Raw genomic sequence first — 15,813 nt, 5'->3', positions numbered from 1 at the left:
AGCCGCAGTTTCAAGAGATTGAACTACTGCGTAAAGGCAAAGATGTAATGACACCTCTAGAAGCACATTGCACCCACAAGAGAGGCTCTGCTTCTAGTTCGATCTATAAGATCGTACTGTGTGGTAATATGATTGCTCTTTTTTGCAGCAGCATGTTCAAACTGGCTGCATTTATACGTTCCAGCCCAGGAATAAATATATTCCTAGCGATGCAACTACGGATGCTAGTTTGTTGAAGGGGATTCAAGGGCACGGGTTGTATTAGGGGAACACGATCAAAAGATAATGTGACTGTTTTATTACATTGTAATGTATGTGCCACTCTGTGTGCCCATTCAAACACGCGTAGCCTTCCGGGATTGTCCTTGACATACAGTGCAAAGCCCACACAGATGACGTCACTGCGCGTTATTTTCATTAAAAACAGTGTGGCTAGTCAGTAGAGTCTGTTTCTTATCTAACAGAGGAGAAAACCGGTGTTACGGAAATCTGTGCAATTTTTCCCCGTTTGTTTACTTTTTTGTGTATCGAACGTAAGATGCAACATCGCTGCAGTTTAGCAGTCGTCATGTAAACTGCAAGTAGAACTGATCCATGATCCTTTCGCCCATTCATCCCGTGGACACGGGAAAGCTCATACGCACAAGTTAAAACCAACAACGAAAGGGTAAAAAGTGGAGCTGCTTTTATTGCGAAGTCAAATATCGCCGTGGTAGGAATAATGCTTGAGGGAACATGAGGGACTTTGCACCTGAAACAAAATCATATGCAAGGATAAGCATAGACGACAATGTGCACATCCAAGAAATACTCTTCGAAAGCAGCTGATATACATCTTATTAGGCTTTGGTCAATAACATCATAAGCTGCCTTGAATAAGTGGGTTGTGACAGGTAAAGAATTCCGGTAGCTTTGTTTGACATAAGGCTCGAGCCACCTGTTATCGCCGAATGAAAGCCTGGAAACGCTGAAGTTGCATATCGGCACGATTGCCGTTAACACAGGATTTAATAAGAAAGTAAGCGACGCCGTCCGGCTCTTTTCCGCTGAGTCCTTGTTCTGAACACTGGGTTTTATGTTAACTGTTGGCTAAGAAATTACGTTGTTAATGAATGCAGCCACAAAACGAGTACCTCATACACAATGTTGAGACCCATATTCCGATCCTGATGATAAACTAAACATGTCAGCAACGCCATGCTCTAAAACAGCGATTTATAGTTTACCATTCTTGCGTTCCTTCGGCTGAGAAGGCCAATAAACATCATTGACGCGTTCTTTCTTCTTGGAGAAGACAATGAAGAAGCAAACTCTTGTGCAAATGTTTCCGATATTCCACTGAAAGGCTAACAACAACATATACCTCTCTTTTACCGGCGAGCGCGAGCCTCAGTCGCATAAACTAAGTTCAATCTCTGGGTGTCCGAAAGAAAAAAAGAAACACACTTCCCGCGTTTCATACTTCCTCCGGTGATGGAACGTTATGTTCTTGCATTCTTCAATTATCAACCAGCATCGTTTTTTTTTCTTCAAGCAACAAGTTATCAAGCATACTATTTCATCTTACAAGTTGTTTCGTATTTCTCGAGCATGAATTAACGCTTTTGTGAAGCGAACATGAATAATATTATCATCATTCTTCTGAAATTACACAACTTTCCTGTTCTGAACTTACAATCTCATGCGAGTATTTGATTTTTTTCTTGAATACCCTTTTAAATTACTTTATAAATTTATGACCAAACGAGCTTACGGTATACGTTTTCTTTTCCTGGCAAGCATTAAATAATAGCTTTCAATCAGCCTAATGACCATGGAAGCATTGTTTTCCATATGTTCCCCGATGGACCACACGCGTATCTATTAACAGTTGTTGCGTGTGATGAAGATGGATCCTATTGGCGCAAAGGCATACTGGCCGAAGAGCACCGAGGCACAAGGTATTTTTCATTCACACAAGGTGGAATCAAAAACCCACAATCTCCAAGAATTTCACCCCAAAGGAGTCGCGCACCAGGCCAGGGGAAACCTCGTACCTATTATGAACCTGGTGGATACCCAGCGGAACTAGAGATTGAACCCTGCACCTGCCGTGTACGAAGCGGATCTTGAAACCGCTCGAGGCCACTGCTGCGGTAACACTTCACAACTGTTGCTCGAATCGACCCGTGCTCTCGGCGACGGCTTCAAAACGGCAGAGGAACGATCCCCGCGCGGTCAGTTTCCTCGGGGAACGGTAGCACACTCTGAGTGAGCAAGTCAACATTTCAGGCTGTTTCTAAAAAAATCTCCGGGAACCCTTGACTGACGTGCAAATTCACACAAGTTTTTAATTGAAAAATGTGTAGACAACTCACAGGACCGAGGAAGCTTTGTTACTCAGCCGTAGAATCCCCTGCCGTAGCCAAAGCCCCGCCCGTATCCTCCGTATCCTCCGTAAAATCCACGGCCTCCATAAAAGCCACGGCCTCCGTAGAATCCACGACCTCCATAGAATCCACGACCTCCATAAAATCCACGGCCGAAGCCAAACTGGGCCGAAGCAATGCAGAAGACCGCTGCCAGCAGAAGGGCAGCGATGAGGACGTTCTTCAGCATGTCTGCTTTCAAGTGGGTGCTGAAAAAAAGGGGCAACACATGATTTTATGTTTTTTTTTAATGGCACACTCGTCTTCATGCATCGGGGAAGAAATTCGCATTCTCCGTGTCAAAATAAAGCGTTATCCACCTCCCTGCTAAAATGTGTTGCTGCTACGACCAGCAACACATTTGGCGCTCAGGGTAAGCATACTCAGGACAAGCGACCGAACACACTGACACCGCCTTTGTTTGTTTTTGCTCTCTGCGCTCTGCGCATAATTTTTTTCTCTCCTTCTACCCAGTCTTGATTTCTAACAGTGTACACCTCTTCAGCACCATTAAACTCGAATTAATATGACGGTCGACAGTGACTGTTCAAACGCTCTTAACAGAACGTATGCATCTGCGTTGCGATCCGCTTTTCTGCTTTGACCACTGGGGAGAGTTGTGATCACGTGATTGATTGATGGCTCGCCCTTCTATTGGTGCACGCCCTGTCCGCAGACGAAGCCACTATGTATGTAAACTTGTGTTACTCAATTATAATTATGTGTGGCGGCAAAAATAGATAATACATAACAAAAATAGACATAGAGCGACCTTTTGGATCATTCTAGCGCTAAATGACGTGCATGCATAACTGCTCAGCGGGCCTGGCGTAGCTGCTCTTACTCTGACTATGCCTACATGAGTAACACAAAGCTGCGGAGCAGTTCCGAAAGGAATGCAGTTTCGAAAAACCATATTAGCAGAGCAGTTTGTCAAAGGAAACATCGTCGCATAATGCTGGTTACCCAACTTATTTGCGGCCCAGTGCACGCAGCATCAAAGCATCGTTGACTATGCGCAGAAGTTTTCTAAGCCTAAAGCGTGGCCTTTGTTTTCGTTGGGATTTTCCTGATCTTCGGTGCCCTTACGGAAAAAGTCATGCGCACATTTGATAACGAAGTGTCAACACAAGAGCGTTAAAAGGCAGCTGATAACGCTGGCAACCGTCCTTTGCTCTATAACACCTTTATTTTTATCTTCTTCATCAAGGTCCCTAGTAGCAAGGCGTAATCATACGGTTAGTCATTTCCCGTTTAAAACTCAGACGTTGCGAGCAAATGTATTAGAAATGTGATGGCAGCTGCGTGTTCCTCAATAAGACCCAAGCGAAGCTTCGTACACAGAATCTGCCTGGGGGCATGTCATCATCTCAAGTTACTATCGTGCAACCGCCGTCTATTAGAATAATTGCTCCGCCTCGAAAGTCTGGCGCTACACCAACTCCGCACGTGTCTTTCTTATCAGCCGAAGAATCTCGCGATTACTCTCCCAGGGTCGCTCGGGGTCTCCTGCCGAGGCTGCCAAGCGATGCGGGTCACCACCGCCGCGGCTCGGTCCCGGAGCTGCGCGGTGTTTGCGCTCACAGCACAAGATGCTTACCTGCGAAACGGAAGGAAGTCTGTTCCGGCAACGGCTCGGTGGGAGTTTGCCACCCCAGCACTTATATAACATGCCACTCGCACTCGCCCCGCTTATGTCAGCACGGCTGCTACCCAATGTGGCACCGCTGCGGCAGAAGGTCAAGTGGGGGAGTTGGGGGGAGTGCGGGTTGCAGGAAGGTCAGGCGACCACAAAATTAGGCGCCGGGATTTTCCCAGGTCTACGGCCTGCACTCACGATGCACCACCACCGACACGCGCCAATGCCTCCTCGCCCGTTTTGTCTTTCGCTTTGGCAGCGGACGACCGCTTCGCGCCTCAAGGCCGCAGCCGTCGTCTACTGCGTGATTTGTTGTCCGCTCCTCACTTTTCAGCCCCCTCGTTCGCTCCTGCGGTCAAGGCCTCCAACGTCCTCCACCTCGGAGTGGGTTTACTTTGTCAGAGCGAATATAAATACGGCAGCGCCGCAGGCGGCTCGCTCGCCTCGCGCGCACACCACCCATCATTTTGGTTGCCGGCAACGAGCTGGATGGCGCGAACGACCCTGTTTTGTTTTTCGCTGAGTGGCACGCTCTTCTGCGCTCCCCTGACAGACAATATCGCCGTAAGCGCGATTGCTTCGACGCTCTCCGGTTTCAACCTCCTTTCCAGCACCCGCTGATCCCTCGCGGGCTTATGGCTCGCGGTACGGGTGCTGACGGGCTGACTTCTTTTAATAGTCCGTATATTCAATAAAACCCGCGCTTTTTCCTCACCGCACAAAGCCACTAGGATAGACAAGCGGGGTTGACACAATGAGCAACGGTGTGGAGCGACGCGTGCCCAGCCTCGCTCGACCTTCCTTCGCGTGTATTTCCCGCTACGCCACCTCCGGTTGCGTGCTCGGGGTGAAACACGTGTAATGTTTCCTCCGATGCGACCCCTTCGCCACTGCGGTCGGGGTAGGCTCGGGCCCCGGAAAGGCGACTACGTTTTGACATCGTCAACATGCGGCCCACGCGCAGGAGGAGGAGGGCCCTGGTAGGAGGACACTAGCATTGAAGACGAGTGACGGGTAACACACAAACGAACAACGCGGGAACTAACGGTAGCGGAAGAAATAGCGCTGAAGCAGAAAAAGCTCGCATGAAGCATTCTTCCCGAATCCTGCCCCAGTATCTCAGGACTTCCCTTCACAAGTTGCTATGATCATGGCAATCCCGTAAAAGCGACAGGAATACCCACCTACTGCCATAAGTGTTTGCGCAAACGTTGGTGAGGGCCTAAATGAGCGCAAGCACGTATGTTGATTGCCGCCTGCTGTCCTCGCGCATAGCTTATCGCATTGCTTTTTGTTTTTATATTGCAGTAATATTCCTTACTGCAGACCAATCGCGGATGGATATCGAAAGTCGCCGCCTTGCGTGGCCAATGAAAACCAAGGAAATAAGAATGGGCTGCTAATCCTACAGCCTTAAGGAGCTGGTATCGCAGAAAATCTGGCGTTCTCGTTGGCGTTGATGACCGTGAGCGAAAAATCCACGAAAAATCCCCAGAGAAGCAACCTAAGAGGCTGGCGGCCACCTATAGGTCACGTGACCTTAAGGCGTCACCAAACATGCCCATCGGATAGTGAGCAAACTGCGCACCGAGGCTGGTGGCAGTTTAATTACAGATTCATGGCTAGAGGTAGCTCGGCAAGAGCAAACTTGGTCGCACAAGCCCCATCGCTGGGCAGTGGCGCATTTGCTTAACCGCCGCACCACTGCGCCAGGAGTGGTATGAGGACTCCCAGAGAGCTTGATTAGTAGAGAATGACCAATTCTGCATCTATTGCCGTGCTGAAAAAAGTTGTATGATGCAATAAACTCACGCAGTTTGTCATACAAATATCATAGAATTATCATACAATTAATAGAAAATTATCATCCAAATGTCATACATTTCTGCAAAATCATACAGTCATCATAGAGATATGTGATAGAATACCCTACATATTGTATGATATTCTTTGACAAATTATATGATATTCTATGATGAAGGCTCTATGAGGTTATTGCATCATGGAACTTTTTGCAGCCGGGTGGCATTTATCTATTAAGCTATCGCTTCATACCCTTAAGGCGGAACTTACGTGCACCCTCCAATTTTTTTCCTGGAATGACATAAAACGCCGAAACCTCCCAAACAGGCGGATGCCTGCTCTACCGGCCCGCATTATGGAGAGTGCAGCGTAAAATTCGCCAGACCCGTTATCGGGTCTGGCGAATTTTACGCCAGCTCTTCATTAATTATCTCGCACAGGAAGCCTGCAGGGAAGCCGGTCCTCGAGAACTCACGCATAGCGACTGTCGACTAAATTTCTTAGAAACGATAAAAGATTATAATGAATATATTCGAGTATTCCAATCAAGTGTACGTTTAATATAGAGTGGCAGCGGACGCATGCTATCCGGTGTGGTAGCGAACGCCGATTCGCCGTCCCGCGCCGGCCAGCGCGACACGGTGGTGAGGCTCGCGACAGGTTTCATTATGCACTCATTCATGCATTACTTTTTTTTATTTATGCAGTGAACCTTTACTGGGACCCCATGCCGAAGGGCCACGTAACTAAGGAAGAGGAGGAAAATTTATTTTCAACGCCAGCAGTATGGCTCAGTGGAAAAGACCGCTTGCTTTGCTAAGACCCATTGATCGTATGCCGAGCCAGAATGAAGCCAAGCACTCCAGGAAGGAGGGGGGCGGTAAGAGAAAGAAGGAAAGGTAATGGCAGTGTTAAATAAACACAGAATATGTTCTGTGTCTGCCCTCATCTTCCCACAGCTGGTACAGAGAGCTGTGTCTCGTCATCTGCAGTTGCAGAGTATTATTTAGGTGGAAAAATGCATTTGAAATTTGCGAAGGACGAGCACCTACTTGTTTTGTGTTGAGTGAAATATGAGGCTGGGATAAAATAGTGCGGTTTCCCTTAGTCATCATCGTCATCAGCCTGATTACGCTCATTGCAGGGCAAAGGCCTCTTCCATGTCTCTCCAACTAACCCTGTCCTGTGCCAGCTGCGGCCTCCGTATCCCCGCAAAGTTCTTAATCTCATCCGCCCACCTAACTTTCTGCCGCCCCCTGCTACGTTTGCCTTGTCTTGGAATCCACTCTGTTACCGTTAAGATCCAGCGGACATGCCCTGCCCAAGGCCATTTCTTCCTCTTGATTTCGACTACAATGTCATTAACCTGCGTTTGTTCCCTCACCCGTTTTTTCTCTTTCTCTCTGTTAACGCTGTACTTATCTTTTAGCTTCATAGCTCGTTGCGTTGTTCTTAACTTAAGCTGAACCCTCTTTGTTAGCCTCCACGTTTCTGCCCCATAGGTGAGTACCGGTAAGATACAGCTGTTGCATACTTTTCTGTTTAGGGATACTGGTAAACTGCCATTAGAGAACCTGCCATATGCGCTCTTATTCTTCTAGTTATTTCCTTCTCGTGATTCCAATCGGCTGTCACTACGTATAACTTAAGTAGACATATTCTCTTACTACTCCCAGCACCTCGCTACCAATTGCGAACTGCTGTCCCTTGCTAAACTGTTGAACAATACTTTCGTTTTCTGCATGTTAATTTTTAGGTCCACCGTTCTGATCTGCCTGCCTAACACATTGATCATGCTTTGCAGTTCATCTCCTGAGTGAGTCAGCAAGCCAAAGTCGTCAGCGAAGCCAAGCACAGCCAAGAGAGAGAATAAGGTGCAGAGAAAAGGCGGCAGAAAAAGAGAAAGGAAGAAGTCCCTGAGAATAAGACAGAAGCCAAGATGGAAAGCAAGAAGAGAAGAAAGACGAAAACATGAGCCAAGTGAACCCAAGAGAAAGAATAAGTGAGAGAAGCAGAAGAAGAAAAGACGATAACAGAATAGTTTCTTTTCTATGTGTTATTTTTTGTCAATAAATTATTCCTTCTTTTATTCTCTCTCTCTCTTTTTCATCCAAACCCTTATTCCTTTTCAGTCCATGCCCTAGTTGAGGTAGAATCCACCGGTGTTTCTCACCGGCGTGCTTTACATTTGCCATTTTTGCGTGCACGTGAATTGCAACCTCGTCCCCCTCATTCTTGGCCGATCCCCCAGTGTGGGTATGCGCCGTATTTTTAAAGGCTAGCAGCAACAAAAAATAATTGGAGAAGGGAGAGGAAATCGAGGAACATGACGGCTCTCGACAACTGCTTTATCTAATCCGTAGTAAAGTTTGGCCATAGTTTTTTTCTTTGTTTGCTTGCCTCTTTGCATAAACGGACGAACTACGACACTGAGGTGCTCCCAGAAGCAGGGCAATTTCGATCAATATATTTACACAAGCGAAAGGGAGCTTAGAGTTTAATATAATCAATAAAGAAACAAAACATGCTTAGCACCAAGATGCTTAGCGCCAAGCGAGTCAGTACCACATTGTCAAAAAAGAGAAGAAACGACAAAAAGAAAGAACACTGGACGCCCGCTGACTCCAAACTGATTTACGTTCAATAAAACAGTAGCTTTTGCATAAAAGTTTATCCCTGAACTAAAAAGAACAAAAAATTCTCAACAGAAATTTTCTTAGCTATAAGCGCCACAGATTGCACACTTGCCTTCATAATTTTTGTTGTGACCGGCTTCACAGATCTGCCGTGTGCCCTAGTTAGCATGCTTGAACATAATGCTTTTATCAAACTCGGAAGAGCAGCCATTACTTACTTCGAACGAATTAAACATGTTAATGACTGGTGCGTTAGCAGGTGTGGTATGGCGCTTGGCGGCCGCCTTTGCCCAATCAGCACAGAAAGTTAGTTTGGAATTCTGGCTGTTCTGATCTGCCGACAGGAGAGCGTACGCCGCATACTGTGAAGGTGGCTAAGAATACGGTTACTCCTGAGAGGCGCTATCAGACCCTTGACCTAGGTCCCAAGTTTTGCTTTCAATCGGAACTGAGCAAACAAGAAAAGCAATGCTGCAATGGTGGCTAGTTTGATTTTCATCTTTATGGCGCTGGTTTAAGTACAGCGCGCCAAAACCTTAAAGGGCCACTGACCAGGGTCCGCACATTTTTGAAAAACAAGCCCACTGCATAGATGAGGCATCGAAGATAACCTCTGCAAAATACTAGAGCCATGCGCGCCCCGAAAAGCTGCGAAAATTCAAATCAAAGCCCGTTCGTTCTTTCCTTCCTTCAAAAACGGGCCCGGCCCACTTCTCTGCACCCCGCTGACGTCAGGGGGGGCTACTTTCGCTAAAGGCACTCCATTGGTGCATCGTTCTGACTGACGGGAGAAGGTTGGGCGTAGCCTTGGCGTCGCGTCGTCTGCACAACGCTTTCCGCAGCGCCTTCTGTTCTGGCTCATGCCTACAAACCCGCATGAAGGAACAAAAAAAAAAAAACTGCGGAGGGAGCGTGCGGCGACAGCCTTGAACCCTAGCCATAAAAAGTAAAAAAACAGTAAAACTGAGGGAGTTGGCTCGCCCCCCCCCCTCCCCCCCCCCCCCCCCCCCCCGCCGTGATCCCGTCACGAGACGCTCTGCGTGCGCGCTCCCTTCTCAGTTTCTTTTCTTCTATGCGAGCCCCCCAAAACAAGGTTTTAATTAGTAGTGCAGCAGAGCCTTTCCCTCGCTCGCCCACTTTACCGCTCCGCACACATACCGCTTATCTTTCGTGCATCTTGCGTACGCCTTGACTCCAATGAATGACATATGCTTTGGAGCGGAGAAAAGACACAAACACACAGAACACAAACACGCATGGAGAAAAGCAAACGGGCGGTTGCCGGGTCCGCGCTTCGCCGTGTGTTTCGAACACAACCGACTTCCGCCCCTCCGCTCGTGAAACGGTGGGGAGGCCTAAAAGAAAATGAAAAGGTGGCTCGTTAACTGGGAATGACAAACAGATGTATGAAAGGATGCGCTCGCTAACAAGTCTAGGTGGTCGAGCCGATCGCGCCTCTCGATCGTTCAGTGTGCGGAGAAAATGCAAAAACCAAGAAAAGAATTCTATTGAAGGCGGGGCCATGACGTCGCCCTGTGACGCACTCCACAGACACCACGCCTCCGGCTTACACCGGAGAAGGAAGGGGTGATTTTGCCTTGCCGAGCCTACTCGACGAGGAGCGGGAGAGAAAAATTTCGAGGAGGGAGTGGAAGGAGAGGAGGCTCGCTGAAAGAGAGGTAGAGAGTGTCTGCTGAGCTGGGGTGGTCCGTGGCCCTTTAAATATGAAACAAGCAAAGCTTACCTTTTCCAAGTGGGTTTCTCGGCTCGTGCAGAAAGAAAACTGGCAAAGATTAGTGGCTGAGTGAGCGTCTGATATAACGACGTAGTGTTGATTGATGGCACCCAAAGTGGGCTATGCTTCCTTTGTGAAATTCTAGTGTTCGAAAAGACCAAGAGCTCTTTTTTCGCATAAAGAGAGCTGGTTTGTCATTTGTAGGAAACTCTCTTTTCCGGAAAAGCGTTAGTGGCCGCGTGGAAGTAATTCAGGTTTGTTAAGGTTGTTGCAGCGAAGGTTAAGCTATGAGAAATGCGCCTTTCCGTGAAATTCAATCTGAGCACGTGACGACATTTTTAAGAAGGTGAAAGGACGATACCAAAAATGAATTTTTTGACCAATATGCTTGAAGAATGAGTTCGAAGCGAGAAGCCAACGTGCCAGTGGGAAAAAACAGTGTCTGCAGAAGCCCATTTGCTAGATTAATTAGTTTCTTCACAGAAGATTGTGGCCAAGCAGGGTGGCCAAATCCTGCTCTGGTGAGGGAGTGCGTTCTGATCACTGAGATCAGGCCGCACCTGTAGGCAGTTTCAGCGAACACGCAGTTTCTTTTTTCAAACCTCTGGAGAATTTCGCGGCATCATGATTCGAACCCCAATCCTTTTGAACGCGAAGTGGATGCTCTAACTCTATGCCATCGTTGCAGATTGCCAGCACAGCTAGCAAGCGGCAAACTAAACCCACACTGACAGCTTAACAGAACAGTGATGTCAACTACAGTCGAAAAATTTTTATAATTTGCATCATAAAGCAATTTCCCCAGTCCTGTTACTGCACAGGGCTTAATTCTTACACCTGGAACAAATTTATCTTAAAACTACAATGATTTCAGTAAGCTGCACAGCTTTCTTTTGTAGCAGTCTAGCTGGACTGTTGATTGCAATTATGCTCTCGCCAAAAATCATATCTACTATAGGCTTTATATAGTTTTATAGGAAAGCAGAAAGTTAGGTGGATGGATGAGATTAAGAAGTTTGTGAGGATATGGTGGCCGCGGCTGGCAAAGGACAAAGTTAAGTGGAGAGACATGGACGAGGCCATTGCCCTGAAGTGAGCGTCATCAAGCTGTTGATGATGATGGTGGTTATTTGGTAGATGGCATGGTAAGGTGTGGTGTGGTATGGTATGACATGGCATGGTGTTGTATGGTGTAGTATGGTGCAGTATGGCACTGCATGGCATGCTATGCTATTCCATGCTATGCTATGCTATGCTATGCTATGCTATGCTATGCTATGCTATGATATGCTATGCTATGGTATGGTATGGTATGGTATGGTATGGTATGGTATGGTATGGTATGGTATGGTATGGTATGGTATGGTATGGTATTTCATTTCATTTCATTTATTGAACCCTCAAGGCCAAAGGTATTAAAGAGGGGAGTGGTTACAAAACATGAAGATATATAAACAGATGCAATACATGATACAAAACAAAGATTATATTCCTGTTATACAATGTTAGCTAGTGCAGAACGAAAATGCTGGTTATCACTTATGTCGACGATATCTGCGGGAAGGCGGTTCCATTCGCGTGATGTACGAGGCAAGAAAGAGTGAAATGAAGTTACAGTGTTACACGTTTCAATGCCAACTTTGTGACGATGATCAATGCGGTTTGACACGTATCTGGGGGAGGAAATGAGGGCATCATGTAGCATGGGATGATGGTATAGTTTATGAAAGAGGCTCAAACGAATTGTCTGCCGGCGGGATGCTAAAAGAGGCAAAGAAAGGTTAGCTTTCATGCTTGTTACACTTGCGGTACGGTTAAAGTTGGACAGGATAAAGCGTGCAGCGTTATTTTGAACTAGCTCAAGCAAAGTTATCAGTTTATCATGATGGGGATCCCATATGGCGGCGGTGTATTCCAGTTTAGGACGTATTAGTGTTTTATAAAGCAATAATTTTAAGGAAGACGGAGTTCTGGAAAAGTTACGGCGGACATAGCCCAACATGCGGTTAGCTTTGTTAGCAATGTACTCAATATGGCGCTTCCAGTTAAGGTCAGCAGAAATATGAACACCCAGGTATTTATATGAAGTAACCGCTTCTAAGGGAACGTTATTTAGGTAGTACACAGGCGGAGCGTTGGCACTTCTTGATATTCGCATAATTTTGCACTTATTAGTGTTAAGTTCCATAAGCCATTCATTACACCAAAGAGAAATATTAGAGAGATCACGCTGAAGAAAGTTAGCATCGTCGGGGGATTTTATTTCGCGGAAAACAACACAGTCGTCAGCAAACAAAAGAATGTTAGATGATACAATGGAAGGGAGGTCGTTGATGTAAATAAGAAATAAAAGGGGTCCGAGCACGGATCCTTGTGGCCCGCCCGAGTAAACTTCGCTGAAAGGTGAGTTAAAATTATTAGCGGAAACGAACTGCGATCGGTTAAGAAGAAAATATTCAATCCATTTCAGAGCGTTGTAGTCGATATTCAATTGGTTTAGCTTTAAAAATAATAAGCGGTGACATACCTTGTCGAATGCCTTAGAATAATCAAGGAAAATGCAGTCAGCTTCTTATGCGCGATCTAAAATATGATGAAGTTTGATAGTGAAGCTGGCAAGTTGGGTTTCGCAAGAAAATGACTTCCGAAAGCCGTGCTGTGCGGGTGTAAAAAAGGAATTAGACTCGAGAAAGTTCACAAGGTTAGTGAAAATGACGTGTTCTAATAGTTTGCAACAAGTACTAGTAAGCGAGATGGGGCGATAATTTGTAGGGGAGGTTCGATTTCCTGATTTGAATAATGGAACCACCTTCCCGACTTTCCATTGTGTTGGCAGAATGGAATTATCGAGAGTGTGCTGAAAAATCTTTGTTAGTATTAAGGAGCTAGAGGCAATTGTATTTTTTAAAAATTTAGCATGAATGCAGTCAAAACCGGGCGATGAATGAAGTTTTAGGGCATCAAAAGTTTAGCAACACCAGATGTATCGATGAAAATTTGAGGCATAGCAGGGTAATTATACCGGAGTGGAACGGGATGTGTGCTGTTTGATGTGCGCGAGAAGTTCTGAATAAAGGTTTTGTTAAGTTCTGATGCGCATAAATGAGCCGGAATAGGGTCCCCTGACACGTCAGTTAAGTTAATAGATTCTTCGGTATGTGGGTTGATGACGCGCCAAAATTTTTTAATGTTAGTAGATAGCATGGATGGTAACGTGTTGGAAAGGAAGTTATCTTTTGCATGCTTAAGTGCAGTAGTATAGGCATCAGCGGCAGTCTTGTATGCGTCCCAGTGTGTGTTACACGGTGATAGCCTAGCTATGCGATATCGGCGCTTTTTTCTGTTAGATAGGCGTCTTATATGGGCGGTGTACCATGGGGCTTGAGGATTAGAAGTGATGGTGCGTCTTGGAATATATTTCTGAGTTAGTTCGTGAACTTTGGCCGTAAACATATCCCAGTTAGTTTGCACAGAGCGATCGTCAAAGTTTTTCAGGAAGTTTTCAGAAAACACTGATAATTCAGTGTTAATGGCATCGAAGTCTGCTCTAATATAATCTAGTATGGTCTTTTTCTTTCTTGCAGGTTTAGGACAGGCAGCATTAATGCTGAAAACAAGCAAAGAGTGATCACTTATATTAGGTAAATAGGTGATGGCGGAAGCAAAGTCGGCTCGATTGGTTAGGATCAAATCTAAAGTGTTGGCAGTGTTGACAGAGATTCTGGTAGCATTAGTGACTAATTGGGTAAATGAAAAAACGGAGCATAAATCTAGAAAATCACTGGCATCGGATGAAAATTGAGAAAGGGTGGGAGGCTGGGTATACCAAGAAATATTGGGAAAGTTAAAATCACCTAGCAAGAACAAGGAAGCCGATGGAAATCTAGTGTGTATTATGTTAAGCTCGTCGTGAAGCTCGTTAATAAACGAGCGCAAAGAAGAAGGAGGGCGATAGCATACGCCGAATATTATTTCCTGATGGTGTAAAGTAACTGATGCCCATACAGTTTCCAAGACGCTATTAGTGTAGATGCATGATGACGGTATGTCTTTCGAAATAGCAAGGAGTACGCCGCCTCCTCGCTGAATAGTTCGGTCATTGCGATATATTTTGAAGAGGTGCGTTGTGAAAGATTTCGTTATCGTGGATTTGATGTGATAGCCAAGTTTCAGTAAGTGCGATTATATGTGCAGAACAGGTGTCGATAGCAGATAAAAGAGGTGTTTTCTTGTTCAAGATACTTCTGATGTTAGTGTACAGAATCGTAACATCAGATAGTGATGAATGACCACTGCCCCTCTCGCGCCCCTAGGACGCAACAAGTGGCGAAGCGTGTGATCCTTGGGGCGCGTGTTCAGATGACAGCTCGATTTCATCAACTGAGTCGTTGGATGGATTGTACATGAAGCATTTGCCGCGTATGAGTAGCTTGTTGTAGCGAAGGCGAAATTTGGGTGATCCCGGATAGCCGATTCCAAATTCGGTTAGTTTCCGTCTCGCAGTTCGAGTAGCGGGTGAGAAATCTTCGCTTATTGATATTTTGTGTTCCTTGAAATCATTACGATGAGATAGGATTAACTCTTTCACTTTGTAGTTAGTAAATTTGGCAATGATGGGTCTGCATTTGTTAGCGGAAAAGATGCCTAAACGATGAACACGCTGGAATGGGTCGTTTGGTAACGAGTCAAGTACCTTCGTTAGTGCATTGGTCAGTGTGCTTTCTGTTTCTTGCCAAGTTTCCGATGAATCTGTTAGTCCATGAAAAATCAAATTATCTCGGCGCGATCTGTCCTCCATATCATCTAGGCGTTTTTGTAAGAAGAGATTTTGTGAAGTTAAGCTTTCGATAGATTCTTGCATGCCTGCAAACTCATGGCTGAAGATGTCAAGAACTTTCCCTTTCTCTTCCAGTTCATCTAAACGCTTCTGAACATTAGTTATTTTTGTTTCGATGCTTTTCTGCCCAGCCTTAATGGATTTAATATCTGCTGTTAGCTCGGTTTGCGCCTTCGAACTTTGTAATGAGCGGGCGTGAACATCTTTGAGCAGTTGAAAAATTACGGTCATCTGTTCTGCAGGGTCTTCAGGGAGCGATTCAATATCTGATAGGGTATCTGATGGTATGGTATGGTATGGTACGGTACGGTACGGTACGGTATGGTATGGTATGGTTTGGTTTGGTATGGTATGGTATGGTATGGTATGGTATGGTATGGTATGGTATGGTATGGTATGGTATGGTATGGTATGGTATGGTATGGTATGGTATGGTATGGTATGGTATGGTATGGTATGGTATGGTATGGTATGGAACGATGTGGTATGGCGTGGCATGGTATGGTATGTAGGGTTTAATGTCTCCAAGCTGCGTATGGATAAATAAGAGACCCCCTAAAGTAGGGCTCCAGATTGATTTCTACCGCCTGGGGTTCTTACCGTGCCCTGACATTTCGTGTTCGAAGGTTTATGACTGTTTTGGAGCCCCGAGTTGTAGTTAACTTGCGGAATTTGTGTGCAGTGCAGCCCTCGGTCTCAGTATGCTCAGTCCTGATGTCATTTATCTTCCACAGCACTGTACGCCGCTGTTAATT

The 15,813-nt window shown here is 45.8% G+C and overlaps 1 long non-coding RNA gene across 1 annotated transcript; it reads right to left on the bottom strand.

Moving 5' to 3' along the window:
• Nucleotides 1-668: 668 nt before the first annotated feature.
• Nucleotides 669-2,619, bottom strand: LOC149367944 (uncharacterized). The gene is made up of 2 exons (XR_016288208.1): nt 2,358-2,619; nt 669-751 (listed from the first exon to the last, which is right to left on the bottom strand). It is a non-coding gene; the product is annotated as an uncharacterized LOC149367944 (long non-coding RNA).
• Between the last annotated feature and the right edge of the window lie 13,194 nt (nt 2,620-15,813).

The sequence above is a fragment of the Amblyomma mixtum genome, chromosome 1, assembly GCF_055824585.1.
Source record: "Amblyomma mixtum isolate Tamu chromosome 1, ASM5582458v1, whole genome shotgun sequence".
NCBI classification, from domain to species: Eukaryota; Metazoa; Arthropoda; class Arachnida; order Ixodida; family Ixodidae; genus Amblyomma; species Amblyomma mixtum.
This window is presented reverse-complemented; position numbering and strand designations above follow the sequence as displayed.